Here is a 26888-nt window from a genome sequence, read left to right as displayed (position 1 = left end):
TGCAAAAAAATTTAAGTTCACTATGCTAGTCCTATTATATTCAGTAATACATTTACTGAACTTAAAATTACCATTATAAAATCACAGAGGTTACCTTCCCATAGGGTTAGGGCTGTCCGTATCTCATGTGGTGCGTAAGCATTACTAAAGATAATGAAGGTCCTTCAGCCCTTCCAGCCACTTTATGTGCATTGACTTTACCTCCATCCACACTTCCTTTTTTCCATGTTGCTGTCCAGTTACTCCAGCTCCCTCTTTTCTCGCTGTCTTAAGCACTGAATGTCTGAGAGTGTCCAAGTGATCGGCTTTATAGCATCATTTTTTTTATATCAAATTACCTTTAGTTATTTCAACAACCTCCGTCATATTGAAATTTCCATCTTGGCGAAACAAAGTTTGAAATCTCGATGGAAGAAGGAAAACGAAGGATGTTCTATTGGTCCTTCTCGCTCATCTCAAAGGAGGTAAAAGGAATGAGGAAGATCTTTTGTTGCTTGAAGGGCAAACGAGCTTAAATTTCGGTCAATAATTACCCATTGAATCGGGAATGAATACACAATGACTCAGTTCCTCAAGGATTTTGCCCCCTTTCGTTCGTCTTGCTCACATTAAAGGTGAGGGGGCTTAATTAGTCTGTGATATATATATATATATATAGTATATATATATATATATATAGCATATATATATATATATATATATATATTATATATATATATATATATATATATACATATATATATATATATATATGTATATGTATAGTGTATATGTATATGAGTAAGATATATATATATATATATATATATATATATATATATATATATATATATATATATATATCCTTTGCGTAAAAAGGATTAATTAGTATTCTCTCATACGTGTACTTATTTACTTAAGGAGCATATGCGTATCGTATGGTGATGAATTCATCCATGAATATTTGAGGAATTCAGAGGGAGAACAGATTTCTAAAGGATTTAGTGCCAGATTCAACTAAGGAGTCATGCGTTTAGGGTCCAGGTTGCGTTGGTGATTTCGTTAAGGAAGTGTTATAATCTTGAATGTGAGAAGATCTTTATTGTGCTGTTAAAAAGGTATTCCAGCGTTATTCTTTCTTTTCCTGTTTTTACTCCTACCTGCTTTAAAGCGAGTCTGTAGCTTCTTGCACACGAGTACAACGAATACTGTATATTATCAAGGATAAGGATCTTAAATGCAATAATGTATCCCTCCAGAGAAGAAAAAGGAGCTCTAATAATTCCATTGAACTCAGTGTCACAAACGTAATAACACGATGAAATGACTAACACGAATAATCAAAATCATGAATGTTAAAATCCTTCGATCAAAAATTCTACAAAAATTACCCTAAATCATGTAACAAAGAAAGTATTTTTACTATCCCCAGCGGAACTGCCTTGAAAAATAAGTTTCTTGGTTTTTGTTCCATTGCTCTGCAGTTTCTAATCGGCCTCAGCTTTTAGCCACCATCCATGATCAGAGTAAATTTAATTAAACATGATTTTTATTTCAGTTTTCATGCAATTTTTAAATTCTTTTATGGTACTTCTTTAAGATATCATTGATATACAAAACATGGAAGTGTGGTGAAATTTCACAGGGCTAAATAAAAACAGTATTGTAAATCATATTAAATTTAGCGAATTCTATGTGAGAAAGATAACTGCAAAAGAAGCATAAAGCTCCCTAAACGGTAATGGCACATGGCTTCCTTGAGGATTATGACATTCACTCTCATTAAACTTATTTTAACATACAATTATACCGATAATTTTTGGATGAAGCATTTGCATGTTCTGACTGTTCATTAAATCATTTTGTGCTTATACTTACCACTGAAACAGTAGAAATTTTAAGAAAAGGAAATCAACAATAGCGATTTCAAAATTCACCAGCTTTTCCTTTGAATAAGTATAACAATTACTGCCTTCCCATAGCAGGGATATTAGAAAACAGTCATGAGTATTGTTTCCTTCCAGTTTTATATATACTTTATCATTATGCCACTGAAACGTAGGAATTCTAAATATGTAAATTAAAAAGCAATGCTGGAGGTAAATGAAATGATATGGAAATGTAGGCATAAGGCTGCATCAACAAGGGACAAAATTTCCGCAATTGCATCGAAAGAGAAGTTTCACTTTCGCCAGAAACCTCGCAAAAGCTTTTCAAAATCCGCCAGAAGTAGCGTCATAATCCCTTTTAGCTCAGCTGATGTCATTAATAAACCTCATTACCACGCCAAGCCCTCCAGATTCCAAGTCAGCTCATGTGAGCCAGGAAACCAAATCATGTGGAGTCCATGGGTGGCTCATATCACTTTGGAAAATGGAATGATATTTCCACCGTTGATTCCACTGATTAAGACTTTAAATATTTTCATGACAATTTTGAATATAAAATTATTTCATATTCATCAGTTATGAACCCGATGAACTTCCCCTCGAAAATTTTAATTCCCACAACTTCCGGGAAGTTTCTTTCATAAAAGCTTCCTGTGAACATACTATATATTGCATTTGGGCACCTCAATAGTTCCCTATATATAGTATGGCTTCTAATATACCTAAAAACTCTCTCCTTTTCATAGTTAAAAAAAGAATGGTCGATCGGAAAAGTTTTCTAAATGTTCATATGAGCTTTTGAATGCTATGTAATGTTTCATCGCTCATTCATTGTTAATAACTGATGATAAAATCAACCAAACAAACAATGATAAACTACAGTTTAATATCATATTACACCATGCCTGAGTGGCGTAGTGCCTGACTCATGTTTGCTGTGTCAAAGTGGATTCAGTCCATCTATTGTCCACTAGATCGCCATATTATTATTATTATTATTATTATTATTATTATTATTATTATTATTATTATTATTATTATTATTATTATTATTATTCAGAAGATGAAACCTATTCATATGGAACAAGCCCACAGGAGCCATTGACTTGAAATTCAAGCTTCCAAAGAATATGGTCTTCATTAGGAAGAAATAAGAAGAGGTAAAGGGAAATGCATAAAGAAGAGCTACCACTTGTTAAAAAAAGAAAAAAAATATATAAATTAATAAAAATGTATTAAAATGCAAGAAGAATAGTATTAGGGTAATGATGCATTGCATCTTCGCTGGGTGAAAATTAAAGACCAGATACCAAGCCTGCATTAGGTTCACCAAAGGTCTGTACATAATACACGAAAGCGCTTGGTGTATGGTTTATATTTTCACCTTTCCAGTGGTTGTCTACAAACACACACACACACACACACACACACACACACACACACACACACATATATATATATATATATATATATATATATATATATATATATATATATATATTTATATATATATATATATATGAAATTTTATCACACTACGTGTTAATATACAATCATGAAGTTGTAGTTTGATTATATATATATATATAATATATATATATATATATATATATATATATATATATATATATATATATATATATATATATATATATATATATATATATATATATATGTTGTGTGTATATGTGTGTGTATGTATGTATATATATATGTATATATATATATATATATATATATATTTATATATATGGTATATGTGATAAACGAATTATATTAGTGTATGTATGATATAACTATATATTATGTATATATATACATAATTGGTATGGTTATATCATAACTAAACTATTTACTCTTTATCAGCAACTTTTACGTAACAAATAGCTCACAAATAACCAAACCCAGCCAAAACACAGCAAACAAAAACTGCGTCCAAACTAATGGAAGGACATTTCACCGAGAACAAAGCAAGACTTTTTTTTCTTTATAGAGGCTGGTGCTTCCTGAAAAACAGAAATTCCCATAGAAAGTTTTTGTGACCATTTCCTCTTCTTTCCTTGGCTCTTGTGAGTTTCCTTCTCGTACTAGAGGAGCTTCCATTAAATTCAGTCGCATCTGAAAAGAATTCGTTTTGGCAAATCCTGAAACGACAGGAAGAAAAATTGGATATGGAACATTGATTCCAAATTGCTGTCATCAGAATGAAAATGATTCTCCAGGAATATCCTCTCAGTTCCTCCGGCTGGTGTATGCACAGGCGTTCCTTCATGACTCAGCTGTAGAGCCATGAGTGTGGCAATGACTGCCGCGTTTGTTTTTGTCCTCAGCCATCCCCTGTTACAGGGAAGGGGTCTGGCGTTGATTGAAAACATATTTACATACGTACACACACAAAAACACAGCTTTGCGAACAAAAGCATCTATTATTTGTCTCCTAAAGTAGTAATTTGGTTCCTCTACCGGGAGGCAAATCAGGATTGAGTGCCTATCATTTCCAAGGACACATTTTTGAGGTTTCTAGGAACGACTCCCCTTCCCATTGTTCACTTTAATCTACCCCATTCTTCTTCTTCTTCTTTCTCGTAAGCCGCGCCTTGTGCATCCCGTGACAGATGGGTAATGTTTCCGACTGATTCTAGGCGCTCATACTTGGGGGGCCGAGAACTGAACAGCACAGTCTTTCATTCGGTTCACTCAGTTTAGCAAGTCGATCTTGTCCGACAACAGTACTTCTAGTTCATGTTGATGTTACCTTATGAATCATTACCTCAGATATCAGATAAAGAGATTGCGCATTTGTATCGGTTTGTACGCTTGTGTATGTTTGAAAGGTTCACGCAAAAATGTACCCTTAGATTTTTTTGCGATGATTTTAGAAATAACGTAGGACACGGGATTAAAGATTAGGAGAGACAGAAATGCAACTTTTTTAGGGAAGAGGCTTTTATCACGGGAAGTCTAATCAGTCTTGTTTCAAGTATTCTAGGCTTCAAGAAATCGTAATTTTGTGCACTGTTACTGTAAATTTATAAATTAAGAATGATCAACTTTATATATTTAATTCTATGCAAAGTTGCTGTTTGTTTTTTTTAATTTAAGAATTATTAACTTTATATTTGTAATTCCATGCAAAGTCACCGTAGATGTTTAAATGAAGAATTATTGACTTGATGTTTACAAAGAAAGTATAACTAAAGGATATATCATCTACTGACCAGTAAAATTTCTTTTCATTCGCAACGACTACGAGTTTCTGTTCGATGATAATAGCAGCTCACAGAAATTTGGCTCAGGCGATGGCACTCACGCTCTGAGAATTTTTTTTTTTTTTTTATGGTTAAACTACAGAGCCACGAGAAGGTTTCCATAATTAAGCAAGGCTGTTCAAAATCGAAATGAAATTGATATAATGAGACATGTAAACAAACCCTGAAACGCTATTGAATAAAATAAATAGCTCTATTAATCAGATTCCAGAAATGAGAGTGATGAGTTACTTAATAAAACACTAAACAAAATTCACAGTTCTTTCTAAAAAAAAAAAAAAAAATTTGAGCACGTGAATAACTCGATCACTTTATTGAAATGCCTGGGTAAATTGTGTACTTTACAGTAACAAAACAGAAACTCCAATTTCAAACATAACCATAAGCGAACGTTTGGGAAATGCCTGCATACTTTTTTTACCTGTTACATATTTTCCGAGAATTCGAAGATCGTTGTGTTCCAAAGATATGATCTGATGCTTGTTTTCTCTTAAATTAATGGTAATTTCTGTTCAGACGAACTGTCGTAGCAAGCCTTCATGGTATCATAAGAAAGGAAAGACAGCTGGACTCGGAATGAAGATTTCACAATGAAGTTCCTCTCCTCCGAATTAGGTAATACCCAATTGACTTCCAGTTATTGCTTCAGTATTTTAGGTTCTCAATCGCTAATAGTCACGTATACAAAAAAAAAAAAAAAGCAGCTGGAAATTCCTTTGTGTTATGCAGAACTAATTTGTGCGTACATGAATCATTGATGTCATGCCATCTGCAGCTCCCACCACACTTTTGCATTTAAAAATGAAGATTTCGTTGGGAGATTAGAGTCAATTCACGTTAGCTACTGTGATCACTCACTGTGATTGCTAAAGTCTCGAGACAACAAATTTGGTTACTTTTCCATACGTCTTGCATTTAGATTGAAACCCCTGTCTTTGTCTGCGTATCCGGGTTGCTCTAAAAGCATATTTATTTTAGAAATCGTCGTTGTTGTATCATAGACGAAGAAATGACAGCAGAATTATTTTTGCAATAACTCTGCTGTCATATTTGGCAGCCATGCCCTTCGAGATTTCTTCGTGGTAAAAAATATATATATATATAACAAGACAATAAAAAAGTAACTAGACTTGGACCTTATGTTGCAGGTTTCTTTTGGAAGGGCAGTTTTGTAGTAATAGCGGTTCGTGGGAAACTTTTCCTTTCTACAGCGCTGAGAAAGTTTTTCTTTTATCGAAAGACACTCGTGCGAACTTCAAAGACGCTTCTTAGTGGGGCTGGGTACCTCATTAAATAAAAAGATATTGGAAGACTTAGTTCAGAACTGAAACATAAAAGTAATTCTGCTCCGTTTAAACTAGTTAGTTTTATTAAATTAAATTTATCTATTTAAATTAAAACAAACATATCACATATTATTCCTTAAACATATTTGTTAAGACTGGCTAATACAAATGAATATACCGTGCATATGCATTTATTCATGATGCAAAATCACCTGTTCTCTCTCTCAAACGTAGGAATCATTCAGCAGTCAGATAAAATACTGTATTGTGTGACCCTTCTGCATTCCTAAGTAAATATATCTGTGTGTGTGCGTGTGTTTGTGCATTCAAATGATAAACCTCATATAGCCCAATAGCCAAGAATTCAGTATCCGTGCGCTTTAGCCTCGAGACATGGGGAACAGTGACTCGACGCACCTAACAATACGGGAAATAATAGCCCTTTTGACTCTATTGTGCATATTGGTTTTGAATTCAGGTTCTGTAGTAACAAAACATTACGGTTAACGAAGCCCATTCATATCGCATTCACTATACCTTGGCCGAGGCATGCACATATATTTATAATCCCCTTGGAGGTAAATTAATCTACTTGGAATTCCTTATTTTATGATGAAGATTTAATTACGAACCTTTCAGGAGTTGGTCATTTTATCCTTACTTGGGAATTAAGGTGTAAGGCAGACCTGTGTAATAAAATGCCAGTGTCTACATTTTGTTCTTGTACTGAAACAAAATACCAAAATTAAATGTTTCATCAGGTGGAGCTTAAAACTGAAGAGCAAAACTGTTAATATGAAATTAATGAAATGTAAAATTAAAGAAGAAATTATAATATTTGAACCTTGAAAAAGCAGCATAGTGAATACAGAGGAAGGAAAGAAAGTTGAATGTTTTAATACCTTAAAAAAGACAGTGTTACTCGGCTCTGGTTTTCATCTTTTTTTGAATAATGAGATAATATATTTAATATTCTGTTCGGTTGAATGATGAAAATTGTGGTTTAGAGAGGAGAAATCGTGTCCTGAGAGGAATGTACCTGTTTTCCAAAACGCTGCGCGGAAGACGACGAGAAGAGCCTCTGACATGTCGTGGACCACACTTCCAACAGGTAAATACATAATGAACACCTGAATAATTAAGGTCCTTAAGAGGATTACTTTTTCTTTCCTTCATTAGTGAGACCAAAACCTCTGGAAAATTCTCAAAAAAGAAAAAAGTCCATATACCGAAACAGTAGTATGTAAGAATTGCAGACGCCCCAATCTTGCTGATAAATGCTAAGTGAAATTATTTTTCATATTAGTACCTGCGAAATAGCGCGGAAAATTGCACTAAGAGTTAGTTAGAAAAGTCCATTAGCCTACCGCCAGTAGTACCGGAATACATCATAAGGAAGAAAACATTCAGAAAGCCTTTTGACGTACATAAATTTCATCAATTGCAACCAAATTGGAAGAGTAATTTTTTTTAGATCAAGAAAAAACGTGCACTGAAGTGTTGGAGGGATGAAATTGTATGCTCATTTTCATATTTGATTCTATCAGAATTACTTTAAAAAATTCTTGAATTATTATGGCTGCAAATCATTTCAATTAAGGGAAACTGATAAGATGGTGCTGAAGAATGTAAAATCCAATTTTGTAGGTTGATGGACACCCACGCTAATTCCCTTTTTACATATACATTATACTTTTGAAAACAAAATAGCAAGTAAAAGCACTTGCACACTCACTATCTGTAGCTCTTTAACAAACGTTTCATTACAGTAATCAGTACCCGTGTCGTAATCATAAAGAGAGAATTTCTATGACTGGAAAAGGTGATAATTAAAAAATTATAAATTTTGCCATCCACGGTTCACATTCATACACAACCACTTTATTCTAAGAATCTTTCATACCACCAGTATCGTACATATTGACGATGTAAATATTACAATAGTTCTGTTTAAGAAAGAATAAAGGTACTAAATGGTTTATTTACGTCAGCTTAACTGTACCTGCGTTCCAGGTGCAAGCGGTGCAAAAATAGTTCGATTTTAACACTTTCAGAACACTTTCTCAGAAACAGTAAGCCATCCTGTCACACACAGCCACATCAATAAAAACAGGGAGAACTATCGGCTCATAAGACACATTTTGGAGAGTATCGGTATCGGTATCGGCACACATATATATATATATATATATAATTATATATATATATATATAAAAAATATATATTATATATATATATATATATATACGAACATTGAGCGCTAAGACCGTATTCCCAATAACCTAAATAATTTTCAACAAAAAATGAATTAACTTATTCTTTCGTAACGTTCTTCAATATTCTTACCATGTCCAAAGTAAAATCTACCCATTAGCCATTTAAAGATGCAGTATATAGCACTATCATTTTTTTTCTTCTTATTTCGTCCGTTAATGAGAACTTGTCAGAATTTATAGTAGTACTGTAAGTGCTGTAGAAATGTTGTGTAGCAGAACTGTAAGTATATGAGAGGATAAACTGCAAGCCCCTTCCGCTGCCCTCGTCAAAGAAAGGGAAATTTACATTTAAGAGAAAAGGCTTTACAGGATTTCCTCTCTTCTCCCCTACGTTTTAACCAGCGGAAATTTCTAATTAGAATCTGTAGAGCATACGGTTATCTGGTGAGAAAAAAAATGTTCGTCGGTTTTTTTTATCAACCGTACACACACACGCAAAGACGCCCACACACGTTGCACTTTGGGGCTCCTGGAAACTAGCGTACAGTACGTTATGTTTTCACAAGTCTTGAAGTGTTTTCAGTTCTTAAAAATCCGTATGAACGTTAAGCTAAAGGTCTCTTTTTCTTATTATGAATTATTGGCGCCTAACTCGGCGAACTTTCACTTCGAAATTAATAAACATCTCAGACGCTGATCGAAGATGGAAAATATCGAAATGAAATTCATATTCCTTCCGTGAGACGAGAACTGGCTGTATTGCTTCGTGCTAATTGCATGAATTTGTCCCTAACAGATTTATCGAACGACGTATATATTTTGTGGAGTTGTTTGCCTACTACTACTTATACTACTACTACTACTACTACGACTACTACTACTACTACTACTACTACTATTACTGTCGTTGATGTGAAGAATCATTACCTAAACTTACTGCAGTTTACTTACCGTTATAGGCGTTGCCAACGCCTGTTTAAAGTCGTTGGATTAGGGGCTTTGTGGTATATTTTATAAGTATTCATATGGTCTATGCACACTAAAATACTCTGGATGAAAACATTCTCCTTTATTCTAATATATTTATACGTAAGCATCCGCTTCAACATTTTTACACATTCGCGTGAGCATCGAGTAATGTGAGAAGTTAAATAATTGGCAACTGTCACTTAGTCATGGCTGCTCTAACTACTCCAGTACTCATGGGCCGGCTTCCTGACCCTACCCCTACAACGTCTTCACTTCATCCTGATGTTTGTGTTTCAGAAAAATGGTAGGGGTCAGGGGCTCACGGCACGGCAGTAGTCACGTGAGCTAGATGGTAGGTATTTAGCCTAGAACTTAAGGTCTACCACCAAGAGCAAGGCCTAGGCAGACAATCGTAGTTTTAATGTTTATTTATGGAAGGCTACTCCACGATGAACGTCTTTTATTAAGGAATGTCATATTTTCCGGGTTGTGGGTAAATGATAATATTGGAGCCTTTTGGTTAGTCTTTGTACGCAGGGTAACAGGTAAAATTTTACAAGTTGCCAAGAAGACTCCAGCCAGCCATTTTTGCACGAAAAAACCATTTAGGGTTTTCATGGAAAAAATGGCTAGGAAATGATAGGCCACTAAAAGAACCTAAAAAATACCCCTAACGTAACCTAGGGTGTTTACTGTTACACTTTTACTGCATTAGGTATGGAGGTGGCAGGGGCTGCTGGTATTGTTTTACCTTATAAGTCGTAATTTACATTTTTTATTTATCGTTTGTGCATAGTGTTTATGGGGTTCAGAATAACAAGAATAAAGAACTCTTTTTCAAAAATGTAACAGTTTCATAACCTTTTATTGGCAACTTATAAAATAATACCAGGCAGCCTAGGCCTATAGTTGACATCCCAGACATAAGCCTCTTGCTGACACTGAGATGAAAGCAATTTTATCCCATACAATTTGTCTAGACTGTTGTAAACGGGCCAAGCTTTATATTATATCAGCGTATTCTGATGAGAGATTGAGAACATTTTCTGATGCCTTAATGATGTTGCAACTGACTTTGTGTGGCAGAAATGAATGACTTGTTTTGAGGTATTTGATCAGAGCGTAATTCTATATATTAGCTCTGCACCGTTCTTACCTTTTCAGCTGTTTTTTTCTACACTTTTGGGGTTCTGATACTGGCGGTGTATCTGTTTTGTTGTCAGCCAAATGGAATGTCCCTTCGCCGTGTTTAGTGCTGGCCCGGGGTTGGGTACCCATACGTTAACAAGTTATTGCACTTGCCGCACGGGATATGAACCGTTCAGAAACTTACATAGCCGTGCTCTGTCTTGTGAAGATCGCGTATGGAAACCCCTTGTTGGATGGACTTCGGGGTTAATTACAGGTTAATTAGACTCGAGCGCCAAAAATGAAAGGTAAATTCACAGTTAGCAACCAAAAAACTGTAGAAAAAGTCAAGTTATAGTGCTTTCGGCGATGCGGAGCTACCCTATAGTTCTGCCGATCAGAGGACCCAAAGGATGCATTCGAGGTAAAATTTTACTTTAAACCATTGTCACATTTTGGACTTGAAAATATTATTTTTCATTGCTTTTAATGCGCGTTTTGAACGTTTCTGACGTTCTTTTCGTTGGGAAATTACCTCACCAACCAACCATACCTAACCCAACCTAACTTAAGAGTACCAGGTCCTTATCCTAGTGTATATTAACCTAGCTTAAAAACATTCCATGAACTTGCCTTAATCTGGATGAGAACTATCAGTGGGATTAAGGTCCTTCTATTTCAGTCGTTTTTCTGTTATGTTACTCACTCAAAAATCCCTTTTTCAGTTTGGTCCCCCAAATTGTATGATATAAAATGGGATCCACTATCTTTAAAAGTAACCATTTGCTACCAAATCAAATAACAGAAATGTTAAAAGCGCACATTAAAACTGAAAAAAATTTATATCAAGTCCTAAATGTGATAATAGTTTACAGTGGAATAATACCGCATTTTAAGTGAAAAATGTTTTGGTGCTTGGTCCTACCTAACCATCTCAGACAAGGGAATTGTTTCAAAGACAGATACACCAAGAATGGCTGCCATTCTGCTTTACAAGAAATTACTTTAGATTTCGATTTAAAATAGGTTTTATTAGTCAAACTCTTAATAATAGCCTAAAGAGGAAACAAATTTGAGGGAACTGCCAACTACAAAGAATTTTTTTTATTATGAAAATCTTTAACTTAGAGCCTGTGAAGATGTGTAAAATAATCATGAATTGCTATGCTACCATTTTAGAAGATATAAACTTTTAAATAATTCTCTTCTTAAGTGTAAAGCAAAGGTTTGTTCTGTGGAATTATTGTTAGCTAATATGATGATGGGCTTTTTCTTTCTCTAAACTAAAGATGAAAACCCGTATAGGCCGAGTCAACAGACTGTTAACACTAGAGGGCTCCAAAGGGAAATCAGCCTGCAAAAAATAAGCAAGTTCAAGGAAAAGGTGATAAACAATTAAATATCAGGGATTAGCAAATAAAACCAATACACATTTGTTACTTTTTCTACTTATCAGAAAGCCAGATCCCCAAAGAGTCTGGTAAGTTGAGATGCTACCGTATTAGAGTGTTACATTTGACACTGATCTTCAGTGATGTATCAGATGAACAGCCAGTATTTTTATGTGTCATTGCATACTAAACACACATCTGGATGTTGAGATTAGTAACTATCCAGCTGTGAAAATTGACCTGGATATTTTTTACTCCTATACACGTATTTTTTTAATAAATAATGAAAATGGCTGTACTTCCTCATTAGTGACTTACTTACATAGGCATTTCGGTGACACAATTTGTGACTGTTGTGTCATCATAGGCTCCATAATAGTGATTTAGGGTAAGGACCATTTAACCAATTTCCTCCAGATAGTACAATATAGTCTTTGTACTTTTCCATGACAATCATGAGTTTAAGTTTGTATACATTATAACATGTACAGTCCACCACATTATATAACAGATATCAAAATACACATTTGAGAGGAGTATGATTTTGACTCTCAATTAGGGACAGAGGATTGATGTTATCATGGGTTAGGCTAGTTGGTGATTTTGCATATCTATAGCTTCGAGGAGATAACTGGTTATTGGCATCGCGAGTCCATGGATTGCTGGTGGATTTTCACTTCATACCAGAGGGAAGGGTTCTTAAAGGTCATTTTGTCCGAGTGGCATGCTTGTGCATTATATTTACTAGTTTATATAGTTTACACATGGGGGTTGACTCAGACAGACTGCTATACTGTATCATTTGGTTGCGCTTTAGATCAGGTTCCTTATGTTCCATTAAAAGTGAAAGAGCGATAATAATGGTACTGTGTACAACATTAATGGCAAACAAATAGCTAATCTTGTTACTTGCAAGGAGATCTACAAATAGCTTTTGTAACTTGGATCAGCTGTGCATTCTGTGAACAGTAGGAATTTTATAGTACTAGATAATTCCCAGTCATAGTGTGGGTTCAGTTATTTCTGTAAAACCACATGCTCATTGTTTCAGTACTAGTTAAGGTACTTTTGATATGAAGAGATATTGGTAATAATGAAATCCAGGTGGGTTTATTTTACATGTAGGATATGGAAATAATATCATTTACATGTATGATGTATGTAATAAGAAATTGCTCCTGCTGTAGGTGCGACCTAGAACTTCATTTTAGAGTAGAGGCTCCATACCTGAAATGAAGTTAGCTGCTGTGTTTTGAAAACTGACTCAGGGATTTAGGAAGTATAACCTCAAAACTTCACTGAAATAATCATTGTTGTGATTGAGATGACTTGGGGAGGTATGAAAATACTCTACCTGTGAAGTAAAAGTAAAATTACAATGTCAGTTATATTCCTCCATTGGTCAGGTGACCTAGTAATGCCTGTTGGACCTGTTTTTACAATCTCTGTGAAGTCTTAACTTTTGCAACCAGACCTGGGAATCTACTCTTGCTTTTTTTTTTTTTTTTTTTTTTTTTGCCATGTACCTCATTTCATACAAGGGACATTCTGTTGCTTCATCCATTGTTAAGCCATACCATATTTATTCATCCTGCCCATGATTTCTTTGGTCTTGAGCTAGTCAAGTGCTGTTGATTAATAAAGGTGTATGAGTGAGTGGAGTATAGTACAGGTATTAAAGGGAGATTAACGTCCAGCTGTTACTCTCACATTTTCTTTCATTGAACTTTACGTGTTGGGTCGCATTCCAGAGTACTGTACATTTAATTGAATCAAGCATCATGCAGACTAATCTTGTGGAAGGAGCAGTTTGTCCTTGGTGGTTTAGCAGAATCTCTCAGCATTATTGGGTGCTGTGCAATTTCAGCTCTGTTGAGGATCGGGTGGTCATGTTTGATCCAGTAAAAAGTCTTGAACGCTTCAGTTAATTCAGAAATTTAAAAAAAAAAAGAGGCTAAAAAGGCATAGATATTTTGTGGTTCAGCATCATTCTCAGGACCTGAGGTGTTGCAGGTGTTTAATAGGCTAAATATAAAATACATCTAAGCTTTTCAGGATTAAAGTGCTAAGGTTGGGATGTACAATGAGGATGAGAACCAGGGGAGCCTGAGATGCTGTTACACTGTTTATAGAGTGTCATCTTGTTAATGTGGTAAATTTCAGATCATCCAGTAGGTAGACTGCTTACCTGAGTTATTGGTTTTTCTCATCAGTAGTGCTCACCAGCAGTTTCTTGTTTGATGGTAGTTGATCCCTATGCCTTTTGTTGAATTTAATTGTTTCTCCTGTAGAGGCCAATTTTGCCTTTCTGTGTTTTTGTTTGAAGGTTCTTTTCGTTGGTCCTTCTTAGGGCCAGCTTCCTTCATTCAGTCTTTACCTGTCAATCACTCCTCTGGTTAATTCCACCTTAATTTGTCCAGCTTACTTAAATTTACCATGGTCATGTTTTGAATTATTTGGGTGACCCCAGTGAATTTCTAAATATGGTTGCGTAGGCTTTAGTTTTAGACTAAAAATTGACCCAATATCTTAATTATCTTGTGCAATACACTCCCAACACCTGAATTCGCCCTTAATCCCACTAGCGCAAACAATTCTCAATTAGCAATCCACTGTTGGGAGATATTAACAGCTAAGCGTTACCAACGCTGCAGGTAAAATCTTGTCACTTGAGCTACCATAACAAATGGTTGGCAGCGCTGGCGCTGACACAGGTGTGCACCAACACTCCCACTTTCATCAATTGCTTTTTTCGTTCGCTGGTGGAAGGTTGTTTCCTTCTGCAGTGCGAGGTTTAATCTATTTTCAGGATTTCTCTTTGTATTTTGGACCTCTGGTGAAGATCTGGATTGTATTTACTGGTTTTTTCTCCTGGTTTTTCTGGATATCTTCGATGTGGAACGTCTTTTAGAATTGGTTTTGCTGGTTCCTGTTCTCGATTGGTCATCATGGACTCTCTCACCTTCTACGTGCCTTCGGCCGATGTCGACCTCAACTGCCTTTATGACTGTGGATGCTGGAGCTCATCGCTTCTTCCTGCCAGAGATGGATGAGTATCTTGAGACACGATAGACATTCTGTCAGGTATGTTAGGAAGAGCTAAGTGTGATGTGCAGACTCATTGCGATGAATGTTCCGATTGGAAGGCACAAGAGATGGAGGATTACATTCATCATCTCAAGTCTGTGGCTAGTAAGCGGCAGACATCAGTCAGATTCTCATTGCCTCAAGTGTCTCAGGCTTCTGCAGAGATCAGTTGATGGATTTAGCGAGTTCAGAGGTACTCAAACAGATAGGGACTTCTCTTAGGAAGCAGGTGCTTGGAGGATATGTTGCGCAATCAGACTGAGGCTCTTGCACTCTCTATGGATGCTGTAAGTTTACTGTAATGGGGTTCTAAAGAGTGACAGCTATGTCCCTTCGGATCCGTGGCTGTTGGCAGCCTAATAGAATTTATCTCGAGGGTCCTGGCTCACCAAGCAGATGCTTTGGCTTCATCTACGACGTTTGGAGCAGGAAAGTCAGAAATTTCTATATTGGTCATCTTCCCCCTCAGTATCCGGATGTTCATAAGAGGGTTGCTTAGAACACCTTTAGCCCGTAACTAAATCTTGTTCAAGGATGATGGCGTAGCCAGTATGATGAACGTGGTTGCTTCTAACTCATGTCTCCGGTGTTGGCAGTTGTGCATCGTCAGTGTACAGAGTGTTGAGGAAACTAGATGATTGGTTGACCCTGCCTCCTCTCTAGAGGAGCTAGTAAAGGGAGGAATTCTTGTGGAATTTTTAACCTATTCAGGTAGGAGGATTCTCTCTCTTCCTTTGAGGTTTTTCACAACCTGGAGAACATCAGTCGATCCTTCAGCAGGGAGAAGGGTTCTGTCCGACAGAAAGCCGAGGCCGGTACCAGCTTTGAGAAAGCCTCTTGGGAGAATGTCTCTCTCTCTGTTTTAATTCAGGTCTCATCTCGGATGCGCTCTCTTCAGGTATGTCTCAGGAATCGCTGGGACTTCCGCAACAGAACATGAGTTATAGTCAGGAGTGATTCTTGCCTGTTGGATTGTCTGTGGTGGTCAAGTAGTGCATCTGACACCGGAAGAGGTTATCGACTCCCTTCTTCCTGACGTTCATCTGTACACAAAATCATCAGATCAAGGTTGGGGATAACCTTGGAGAAACAGACCTTTGGCCTCCAGAACAGCGTGGTTCAGGAACGAGAGGACTCACTAAATCTTGGCAGGGAAAATCAAGGCTGTAAAGGAAGCCTTCAGTTGTCTTCATTCCTAGTGCGCAGCAGGTAGTGGCTATGTTTAGCGACAGCATAATTGCCATGGCATATCTGAAGAACTTGGGGGCGGGGACAGGCTCAAGAGAACTCCATGCTATAGCACAGAGAGTCCTGAGAGGTGCGAAGAACGAAAAGTGTCTCTTCTTCCCCAATTTATATCAGGAGTCTCAACGTACTGGCCAATTCACTAAGTCGCTCCTGTCAGGTATTTTGGGAGAGTGGACTTTGGCTCGGGAAGCAATATGTCAAGTTTTTCTGGAAGTGGCCAGCAATGGTGGACTTATTCGCGATGTGATTAAACCATCGTCTTCAGTTTATTTCTCACCAATGGTGGTCCCCATGTCGATAGGCACCGATGTGACAGTACAAATTGGAATCACATGCAGGTGTATGCCTTTCCCCATCCGGTCTCATTCATCAGGTAATAAGAAATTGCGGGAGAGTGTCAAGATGTCTATGACTCTAATAGCTCCCTGCTCACCATAACGCTTGGTTTCCGGAATTCCCTAAGGCTCCCTACGGAAGTTCAATGTCCCTACCCATGCGAAACTACTTCTCAGACGACCGCATTCTCACCATTATTATCAAACCCTCGTGTGCTGTACCTAGGTGCAGGGTGCCTGTCAGAAGCCACCCCAGACAGTCAGGACTCCCTAAAGCTGTGTCTAGATAGTTTTCTTTTAGCTTGAAAGTCAACCCATAAGCCTTACCAGGTTCAGCTGGACAAGGTATAGAAGTTAGTGTCGTAAGGAAGGTCATTCCATCTCTAGACCTTCCATAGCCAAAATAGCTGATTTTCTTTTATTCCTTTGGAAAGTCAAGGGTCTTTCGTATTCGACTATTGCTGACTACCACTCAACATTTAGCGGTACAATTAGTTTCCACCTTCCTGAAATCTCTAATAGTAAGATAATCGATGATTTATGTTATTTTAAGCTTGAATGTCCTGTCTTGCCGACTCAGGGCCCCTCCATTGGGACTTGTCGGAAATGCTAATATTTTCTTGCATCCCCTGCCTTTGAGCCCATTGAAGCTATAATGTTAAGACACTGACTAGAAGTTGCTTTTCTTGACTTTAGCTTCAGCCAGTGGGTTGGGCAAGCTTCAGGCAGTTCAGAAGACAGAGTCGGAGGTTAAAACTCTGCCTCGTTCGTTTAAAGTTCTATATCTGCAAGTGTTCATTACCGGCAATCAGCGGAATATCTTTATATCGGTACAAGCATTAAAGTCTATTTACCAAAGGTTGAGAACTCCGTTGGCTTCTGCATACACTACTTGTCTCACTTGGCGGAATCCTTCCCATCCGCTGTCAAAGAATGCGATTAGTTTCGGAGGAGGTGATTTCCCGAGCTGCTTCTTCCATTAGATCTTCAGCTCTCTTATTTCCCTGACCGCACAGTATTTGGAGTATGCCCATGTCTTTCTCAAAGGAACTATTGGTACCTTTATTCTGTGAAGCAGCTACTTGGAAGTCCGTCTCAGTGTTTGCTTCGCTTTGCTTAGAGGCGTTCAATTTGCTTCATAGCATTTAGCTGGGGTGATCCTTGCTTTGTCTGGAGGTTGGGAGGGGTTGTTCTCTTGTCCATGTGGCCAGCAGGAGTCTATTATCTAGGGGCATTCATTTAGCTGAGGTGGTATTCACTTAGTGAGGAGATTCTTAAGTTAACCAGATGGGAATTCTGTTTGAGTCTTTAGAATTCTTGGAGAGCAACAGTGATAGTATAATCACATGAACTTAGGTTTAGTATGTTTTAAGTATGTTAGTCTTTGATAGTTTCCCCTACGAGAGTTCAAGGGGGTGCTCTAGTAGGCTAGGCTCTTTCGTCGGCGCTGAGATACTTCTTCGCTTGTAGGTCATCACATGGGAGGTCGTGGACGAGACAGTACACAAACCTGACGGGCGATCAAAGTACTCTCCAGCATGTCTTGTCGCAGAGCATCGATGATAAGGTAGTGTATAACTAAATGGATATCCCTATGCAGGGAGCAGATCGGTAGGCTGCCATCTCTGCGGTTATAAAAAGTGAATTGGGCATGAAACTTAGATGGTTCTCCCAAGAGAATGCGTGACCTCCCACAGTCTACCTCATTCTCCTCCATACATGAGAGGGTTCTGAAAACAACATGGATCGATGGACTAGAGTACTGACCTGACTGTCGATCAAAAGTACTCTCAACATGTCTCTTCACTAAAAGCATTGATTGATATGGTGAGTGTTATGACTAAACGGATATTTTATGCAGAGCAGATTGGTGTGCTACCATCTCTGCGATTATCAAAAAGCGTGCAATAAGGGTGATCCTCCTCCTCTAAATATTGTCGGACTTGAATTCAGGAGTTCAGGAGTGTATTGCAATATGATTTTCATAAACTAATGTTAATACTTACCTGAACACCTAAATGATTCCCACCTCCTTTCCCCACATCAATTTTGACCTTAGACAAAGCAATTACGACGAGAGTGGAGTGTCGGTGCACATACCTGTGTCGCGTTGCCAACCGTTTGTTATGGTAGCTCAAGTGACAGAATTTTACCTGCAGTGTTGGTAACGCTGGCTTAAATTCCAATAGTGGATTAGTGGTAAGAGATTGTTCGGGCTAGTGGGATTAGACGAATTCAGATGTTCAGGTAAGTATTACAATATTAGTTTATTATGGAAACTTCATGTTTATTTTGAGTAACTCAGTTTTGCATTTTATTCTACTTTTAATTTCAAGTGGACCTTCTGTGCTTTGGCTAAATGAGTATAGGGTTACGTTCATTGTAGGTGATGTCTGTTCGCTAAAAATAGTTACCATATGTCCCCTTCTAGTGTATGATGAAATATGTATGAATTAGGCGTATTGACAGAATCCACTCATTAAATTACCGGTTGTTTGTGTTCGTAGTAACATTTTGTTCCATTGGCTCACTAGAAGCAGGAAAGTGAAAGGTTTTGTGGATAATTTGGGCAAAATTTTCCTATTTTTTCTACTAAAGTTAAATTTTATGCAGGTTGTACACAATTTGAGACATGAAATAGGAGTTAAATATTGTATGGATGACAGCTGAACATACCAACTTTGAATAGCTGTAGGTAGAGTCCAGTCCATCTTATAACTTGGGAAAAGTTTAGTACCAGTTTTTTAAAGGAAACGGCAAAATCTTTAAAAAATGTGTTTCCTAATTTTTAATTTGTCTATTGTGTTATTGAAAATGGGGTGTACATCATTGTAAATTTAAGTAATCGAAGTTCATCATATCTTGAAAAATGAGAGAAGTTCAGCGAAAAAATGTATGCAAACAAAGAAACTCTCAGAATATGAGTGACAGTTTACTAACTGAACCAGTAAAATGCTACTCCAGGCATCTGTTGATGGTGGTACTTCTTTCTGAGGAGGGAGAGTCTGTTGTTCTTGGATGGGTTCCCTTGGGTAGCTCTGGACAGCATTCAGGTGGCTCCTTGCATTTAACCTGGTGTCTTACATTAAATAGCCCTTAAGGGCTGGCTTTAGTGACCTCATAAAAAGCTTTTGTTATAGAATATGACATTGTGGTACAGATGGAAATGATTTGCACATAAGTTTAGGAGGGTTGAAAATTAGTTGGTCAGAATAGTGGCAGATAAGAAATTTGTGAGTGCAAGAGCTAGTAGGACGGCCAGCTCAATGCATAGGCCGTCTTTTAGTATAAGCTAGTCTATGGTTTGGTTAAATGGCTTGATCTTTGGAGAGTCATAAATTACTCGTAATTTCAAAATTCAAGGGCTTTTGCCTCTAACCTCTGTGAATTTGGAGAAACAACTGTAGTTGTACCCAAAGTAACTTTGGTTTTGGAAGCTTTGTACAGTATTCTGTCTCATTCAAATTTCGTGAAGTGACCAAAAACAGAAAGTAATTGTTGCATTTTCAGAGAGTCTAGATGTGTCGTGTCTGGTGTTTTGCTGGATGTTATTGCTGTAGGACCTTTGAGGGATGAGATTATGGTGAGAGAAAAAACAGTATATGAATACACATGTTGTTCAGTTCTGTATTTTTGTTTAATCTTGTGCCATTGGTAGGTCAGCAACTCCTACCATCTTTCATTTGGTGCTTTATGTGTGAAAATATCTGTTTTGTTATTTGTGACAGCTGTGCTAACTTAGCCATGACGTTTAGTGACATAATTTTATCTTTGGTTTGCACACATTTAGTATGTAGACAATTCAGGAGTAATTGCTTTGCATTTGGAAAAGTGACCCGTTAAAGTAAAATTTTGTTTTTACTCATTGCTAAATTTTGCCTGATCAAAGTCTTTCTGCAAGATTTTGGTTTGCTACCTTTTACATGGTGTAAAGGAGTATGATTATTTTTCAGCTTGTGGAACCAATTAATTCATTTGAATTATTTCCATGTGAGAAAAATAACTGTGATTAACACTTACAGATTATCTGGAAGCACTGCCATCAGGTGTTTTAATGACTTGGAAAAATGTGGACTAGACTCTCTTCTTTTCGTACGGTTTGTAGATATGACATAACTTCTGTGGATACATTGAAGATCATATGTGTATGTTTTATTGTGCAGGAAAAGGTTGAATAGACTTCTGAGGCTTAGAATTGTTGAACACCTACAATAACTTCTGGTGGCTGTAGAAAATACCCAGTCAGACAGTGATTCCTGATCATGCAAACTATGCAATGTACTTATTTTTTCAGGTATGTAGAATACTGTACTGATAAGATATAAAGAAGTCAGTTGTTGAAATATTATTTGTATCCCTGAGCCTAATTTTGGCTCTTACTGATAAGCAGAGGCCATAAATTATGATAACTCAAATGATTGTGTATGAGTGTAGCAAAGTGCAGTGCTTTGTGCAAAATAAAAACCATTTGATACAAGATAACAATCACCAAGTTGCCTGTGACTTCAGTTAGGTTATGAAAACAGTAAGTTGCCCATTGCAACTTTCTGGAGATTTTTTAAAGTGGCAGCAGCCATCTTCTGATATAATCAACACTTTGTTGGCATTGTACACTTTCAAGCATTACCGTTATTTTACCTGTTCTCTACGTTACGTTGGTGTTCTCATCAGGGGTTCCAGGAAGGACATTTTTTTTTTTTTTTTTAGTGGATTAGCATTGCCCATTGTGTACACTTTATCTGTAATAAAAAGTGTAAGATTCTCATATAAAATTAAGGAGAAATAAGGTGGGTAGATGAGCGTATATTTTCCTTAGTCATTTCAAATACATTGACATTTATGATTATACCTTCTGAAGGAAGAAAATTAAACAATACACCGTCATTAAATACTCTGTCAACAAACCTTCCATGCAATTTAAACTGAGAAAGGAATTTGGGTTTTCGGAGGCTGGGCTTCCCTTACAGTGGGAAATGATATTGAGAAAACTAATTGCAGTTAATTCTAATTACTCAGTTTGGGAAATAGGAGAGGTTTGTGTATCATATGGATGGACATGAACTGAAATTTTTCAATCCATTCTTCAGTGCTCATAAATGAAGAGTTCCACTTGAATGATCCATCTAAATGGTTATAGAAAAAAAAAGTTCTGGTTAGAACAAAGAGAGTTAATAGGAAAAAATATTTTGGAACTTCTCAAGAAGTATTTTTAGATAATTTTAAGATAAAAATTGTTAGTGGACAAAATTAACATATTTTAATTTCTTTCATTACAGGGAGATCTAAATCCAGCAAGAGCAAGAGAATCTAGCAAGAAATTTCATATGCAACAATTGTAGACAACTTAGATATGTGTGTAAAAATATTGGTAAGTATCTTGATGCATTATAATTAGGTTATGCTCTTGTATGTATGAGATTGCTAAGTCACATATCAAGAGTATCATATGGTTCAGCCAAAGAATCTTTGAGAAATGAGGCCGGAGGGCTGAACCACTAAGGGTTATGGGATCATTAAAAGAATGCTTTTTTGGTAACAGAGACCTTAAGGCAGAGCAGCAGTGGAAGGGAAGGATCTTATACTCTAAGGATCATAGACCTGCTTTGTGAAAGCAGTCTGATTCGTCAGGATAATAGAGGTAAATTGAAAACCGGAGAGTTGGTACTGGAAAGGCAAAGAATTGTAAAGGTAATTGTACAATATAACCAATAAGACCTGTCCTTAGCCTCTACCACTCATTCAAGCCTTCAAACATTCAAACCCTTAAGCCTTTAACTGGTCAATTTCTTTGTTGCATTGCTCCTTTGAGTGAGTCCTGTGGGAGGTTAGAAACAGAAATGAATGGTCTTGTGGAGCTACTCCAAGGTAATTACAATACTAATAATAGTAATACTAATAAATATATTCTGTTAATAAAAGAAATGTATTATGAGGAGCATTAAGAAAATCTAGTCAGTATTGCACTTGGGGATCAATATCTTTTGGCATATGTGTAAACTGTATATCTGAGGTTCTTGAAAAATAATTTACAAAGTAGTGTGAGGATTACCATCTTTTACCTGATATTAATTTTGACTATATTTCAGATTCCTGGGCTCATTATCCTGAAATTTTCAAGATAGCTTCAAGATCTGAAGAAGATGGAATTTCTCCAATGCCTTTTCTAAAAGATTTTTTGCTCGTTTTTAATTTTGTCCAGGTATATTAATGCAAGTTACAAGCCTTTTTATTCTTACTTGTGCCTTAGCTTTCAACAATGGCTGAGAAACTGGGTGCTTGGGCAGAAGTTGAAACCAACTTGGTGATGTTTTGATATTGAGAGTGTGTGACCTCTCGGCAGGTTGGTTTCGGCTGCCTTGCTTCTCGGCGTGGGCTAGGCACAATGAAACAAAAGGCTTGTGGCTTTACCTGGATGAAGTAAAGCAGAACAATCTTTAGAAAGGCATTGAATTTCCATCTTCTTCAGACCTCTGGCTAATGTTGAGCCTGAATATTGAAATACGAAATATAGTCAAGAGCCAATATCCCGGAGTCAGATGTTTAATCTCACACTACCTATTAAACTCTTTTTGAACCTCGAATATACAGTTTATGTAAGATATTGATCCCCAAGTGCAGCTACTGACTAGATTTCTTAATGCTCATTTCTTTTATTAACAGAATATGTTGTGTGTATGACACCTTGAACATACAGGCTCGTGCGACCCCACAAACTCACTCAAAAGGGTTTGTGCAACAGAAATGACAGTTAAAGCAAGAAATTGAGAATCGAAAAACTGAATGGTGTTCTTTGTTATAACGCGTAGCTCGAAAAACAACAAAATCTTGTTGAACCTGTTGATGCTGACTGCCTTTCCAATAACAGCCATCGGAAGACTTTCTTTCTGGCTTTAGTCTGGATCACTGAAGTATAGATCTTTCCTATTTCCACTGCTGGATGCTCTGTTTTCAAAAAAGCGACTAACATGATCCTTAGTAACCCTTGTGGCCTCCCGACATATTTCTCTGGCTGTTTCTATGATACTAACGATGTTTCAGCTGTCTCGCCCTTACAGGCCAACTGTGTCCAAGATCTGCAATGTTTTTACACGCATATCAAGGTTATCTTACAGTGATATGTAATTTCTTGCTGGGCTCTACTGTGCTGATGAAAGAAATTAAATGGCTCCGCTATGTTATCTTAAAAGTATCGCAAGCTCTACTGAAGTTCAAATATTTTCACTTCTGTTCTAACCAGACTTTTTCTATAATACGGAATGGAGATGTTCAGGTGGTGACCCCTCGTCCATCCAGTACAAACCTCTCCACGACCCCCAGGCTTCAGTAATTAAATGGCTACGGTAATTTATTTCCCACTACTGCTCGGTTAGAAGTGCGACAATTGACGAGCTGTTTAATGACGATTGTGTTGTTTAATTTTCTTCCTTCGAAAGGTATATAATCGCCGTGTCAATATTATTGAAATGACTTGGGAAAATATACGCTTCTACTATTCTCCTTATTTTATATGATCTTACACTTTTGCCCACGAATATGAGCATTTAAAAAAAAAAAAAATGTCCTTTCACCAAACTTGATGTACCAACGTAACGTGAGCCAGGTAAATAACGTGTGCGAAGGCGGCAATGCCAGCAGTGTTGATTATATCGAAGATGGCTGCTGCTGCGCGTCTTCGAAAGTGCAGTAGGCAACTTACTGTTTTTCATAACACAACTGGTCACAACGGCGGTGAAATAATTTTATTTGCGCAAGCACTACGCTTTACTGCTCGCTAACAATCATTGATTATCATGAGCTATGGCCTCTGCTATCAATGGAAGCAAATTCAAACTCGAAGACCTAATATTTCAACGGCTTGTTTCTCTTGTCGGTACGATATTCTGTACCTGAAAATGGTACGTGCATAGTTTCTGTGATCAGAATGTCTGCTGGGCTATTTCGGCCACCAAGTGTGTAGGTGTTGAATGGCGCCTCAGAGAAATCTGTCAACTGCACCACCGCAATATGATATTCAATGTATCCACAGAAAGTGCTGTCTTTTGAAACCGTAATGAAAAGAAGAAAATTAAACTCAAAGTCGTAAACACCTGATATTTTAAGTGCTCAAATAATCTGTAGTGTGTCACGGATATTTTTCTCACGTAAAACCTGTAGGTAACTAATGTCTTTCACTTTACACCATGTAAGATGACAAATAAAAATGTGGCCCAACTGACTAGGCAAACTTAACAATGATAAACTGGAAATTTTTGCTTTTGACACTCCAAGTAAAGCAGCCTCCTGAATATCTGCAAATGATGACAAATCTGTGCAATAAGACAAAATTATGTCACTTTAAACGTCATGTACAGCCATGCAAATAACAAAACGAATATTTTCACATAAGCTGATGGTAGGAGTTAACTGACCTACAATGACTGTAGCTGCAGAACTGGTATCATTCTTATTCAAACACAATATCATAAACAGTCAGTCCATCAGCAAACACCAGACATGTTTTGAGTCTCTGGCAGCACTAAACAAATGCTGATAACCTTGAATCGGTTTAGAAGGCTCCAATGAGAGCAGAGTGCTGGCAAACTTTCAAACGAAATTTTTGAACTGGCTCTCCAAATTCACAGGAGTTAGAGCAAAAGCCTTGGTGAAGGTACAGTGTTGAAGCAATTGTAAACCTGAACAACATACTATGCGTGACTGACAAGTGACTACTGCACTGACCCAACATCTGCCACTTGACAACCACTCTTGTTTTTCCCTCCCAAGCACCATGTTGCCGTCTGGCTACAATGTCTACTGTAGCTTTTATGGTCACTAACCAACCCCTTAAGGGCTGTTATAGCGCCAGGTTAATGCAGGTACCAGATCTGATCAGAGGAACAGCAATTCAGAACAGCTGGAACCTCCTCCCCTAATGCCACCAGACCGGTTGTAAACTGTCACTCATGTTGGGTTTCTTTGTTTTGCATACGTTTTCGCTGAACTTCTCATTCGAATATGATGAACTTCGATACTTAAATTTGTGATGTCACCCATTTTCGTAACACAATGAACAAATTAAGAATGAGAAAACACGTGATTTCTAAACTGTTAACTATTTTCCCCCGAGATGGACGGATACCTGTATTCAAAGTTGTGTGTTCAGCTGTCATCATACGATATTTGCTCCTGACTCTGTCTTAAGTATGTGCATTTATATTAACTTTAATGAAAAATGGAAAATTTTACTTAAATCAAAACCTTACTGCTTTCACTGCTGAGCTAATGGGCTACAAATCACCACAATGTTTTCTTCCAGTAATTAATGAAATTGATTTACGCTAATTCATGTTATATTTATCATACGAAGAGGACATATAATGACTATTTATGAACAGCATCACCTGAGCATGACTTGCTCGCGTAAGCAAATAGAAATAAAATGCAAACTGAAGTTAAAACAAGCTGTGAAGTTTCATAATAAACAATATTGTACTTACTACGGTATCTAATTCGCCACTTAATCCTGCTTCGAACAACTCTCAATTGCCAATCCACTGTAGAATTTTAAAGCCAGCGTTACCAACACTGCGGGTAAAATTCTGTCGCGGGCTGCCGCAACAAACGGTTGCGTGACACGGGTATGCACGACGCCAACCGTCCGGTTGCTGTTCAGAATCATTCGTGGCTTAGTGTTCGGTAAGTATTGCAATATTGGTTTATGGCTTCGCTGTTGCAATGCCCTGAGCACAATTCACCCGGTGCTGAGGATCAGTGTCTGCATGAGATGACAACGCATTTTTCATAACACTCACCGCATCGTCAATGCTCAGTGAAGGGCATGGAGCGGAGAAATGCACGATCGACGGTCGAGTCGGCTCATCGACCTCCATGTTGTCTTCAGAGGCCTCTTTCATGTGGAGGAAGGCGGGCGAACTGGCCGCTGGCGAAACCATCTGGGATTGCGGCCTGCTTGCAGAGATGGCGCTACGGCTACTGCGCAGAATTCTGTTTGATTACACTCACCTTATCCAATCGATGCTCACAACGGCCAAAATATGCTGAGTACTTTTGATAACCCGTCCAGGCTGTCTTCGGTCGTCGACGCTATGTGA

At 37.4% G+C, this 26888-nt stretch overlaps 1 long non-coding RNA gene across 5 annotated transcripts in view; it reads left to right on the top strand.

Moving 5' to 3' along the window:
* The window catches only part of LOC136840538 (uncharacterized), a 298523-nt gene extending 276159 nt beyond the window's left edge, over positions 1 to 22364 (top strand). For 2 of the 5 annotated variants that reach the window (XR_010853643.1, XR_010853639.1), the window contains exons 2-4: positions 20961 to 21091; positions 22074 to 22165; positions 22337 to 22364. This is a non-coding gene — a long non-coding RNA (uncharacterized lncRNA). Of the gene's footprint in view, positions 1 to 9602; positions 9729 to 9827; positions 9961 to 20960; positions 21092 to 22073; positions 22166 to 22336 lie in introns of those variants that run through there. The other 3 variants (XR_010853642.1, XR_010853641.1, XR_010853640.1) reach the window with 3 other exon arrangements.
* Positions 22365 to 26888: the final 4524 nt, after the last annotated feature.

This window comes from Macrobrachium rosenbergii, chromosome 7, assembly GCF_040412425.1.
Source record: "Macrobrachium rosenbergii isolate ZJJX-2024 chromosome 7, ASM4041242v1, whole genome shotgun sequence".
Classification (NCBI taxonomy): domain Eukaryota; kingdom Metazoa; phylum Arthropoda; class Malacostraca; order Decapoda; family Palaemonidae; genus Macrobrachium; species Macrobrachium rosenbergii.
This window is presented reverse-complemented; position numbering and strand designations above follow the sequence as displayed.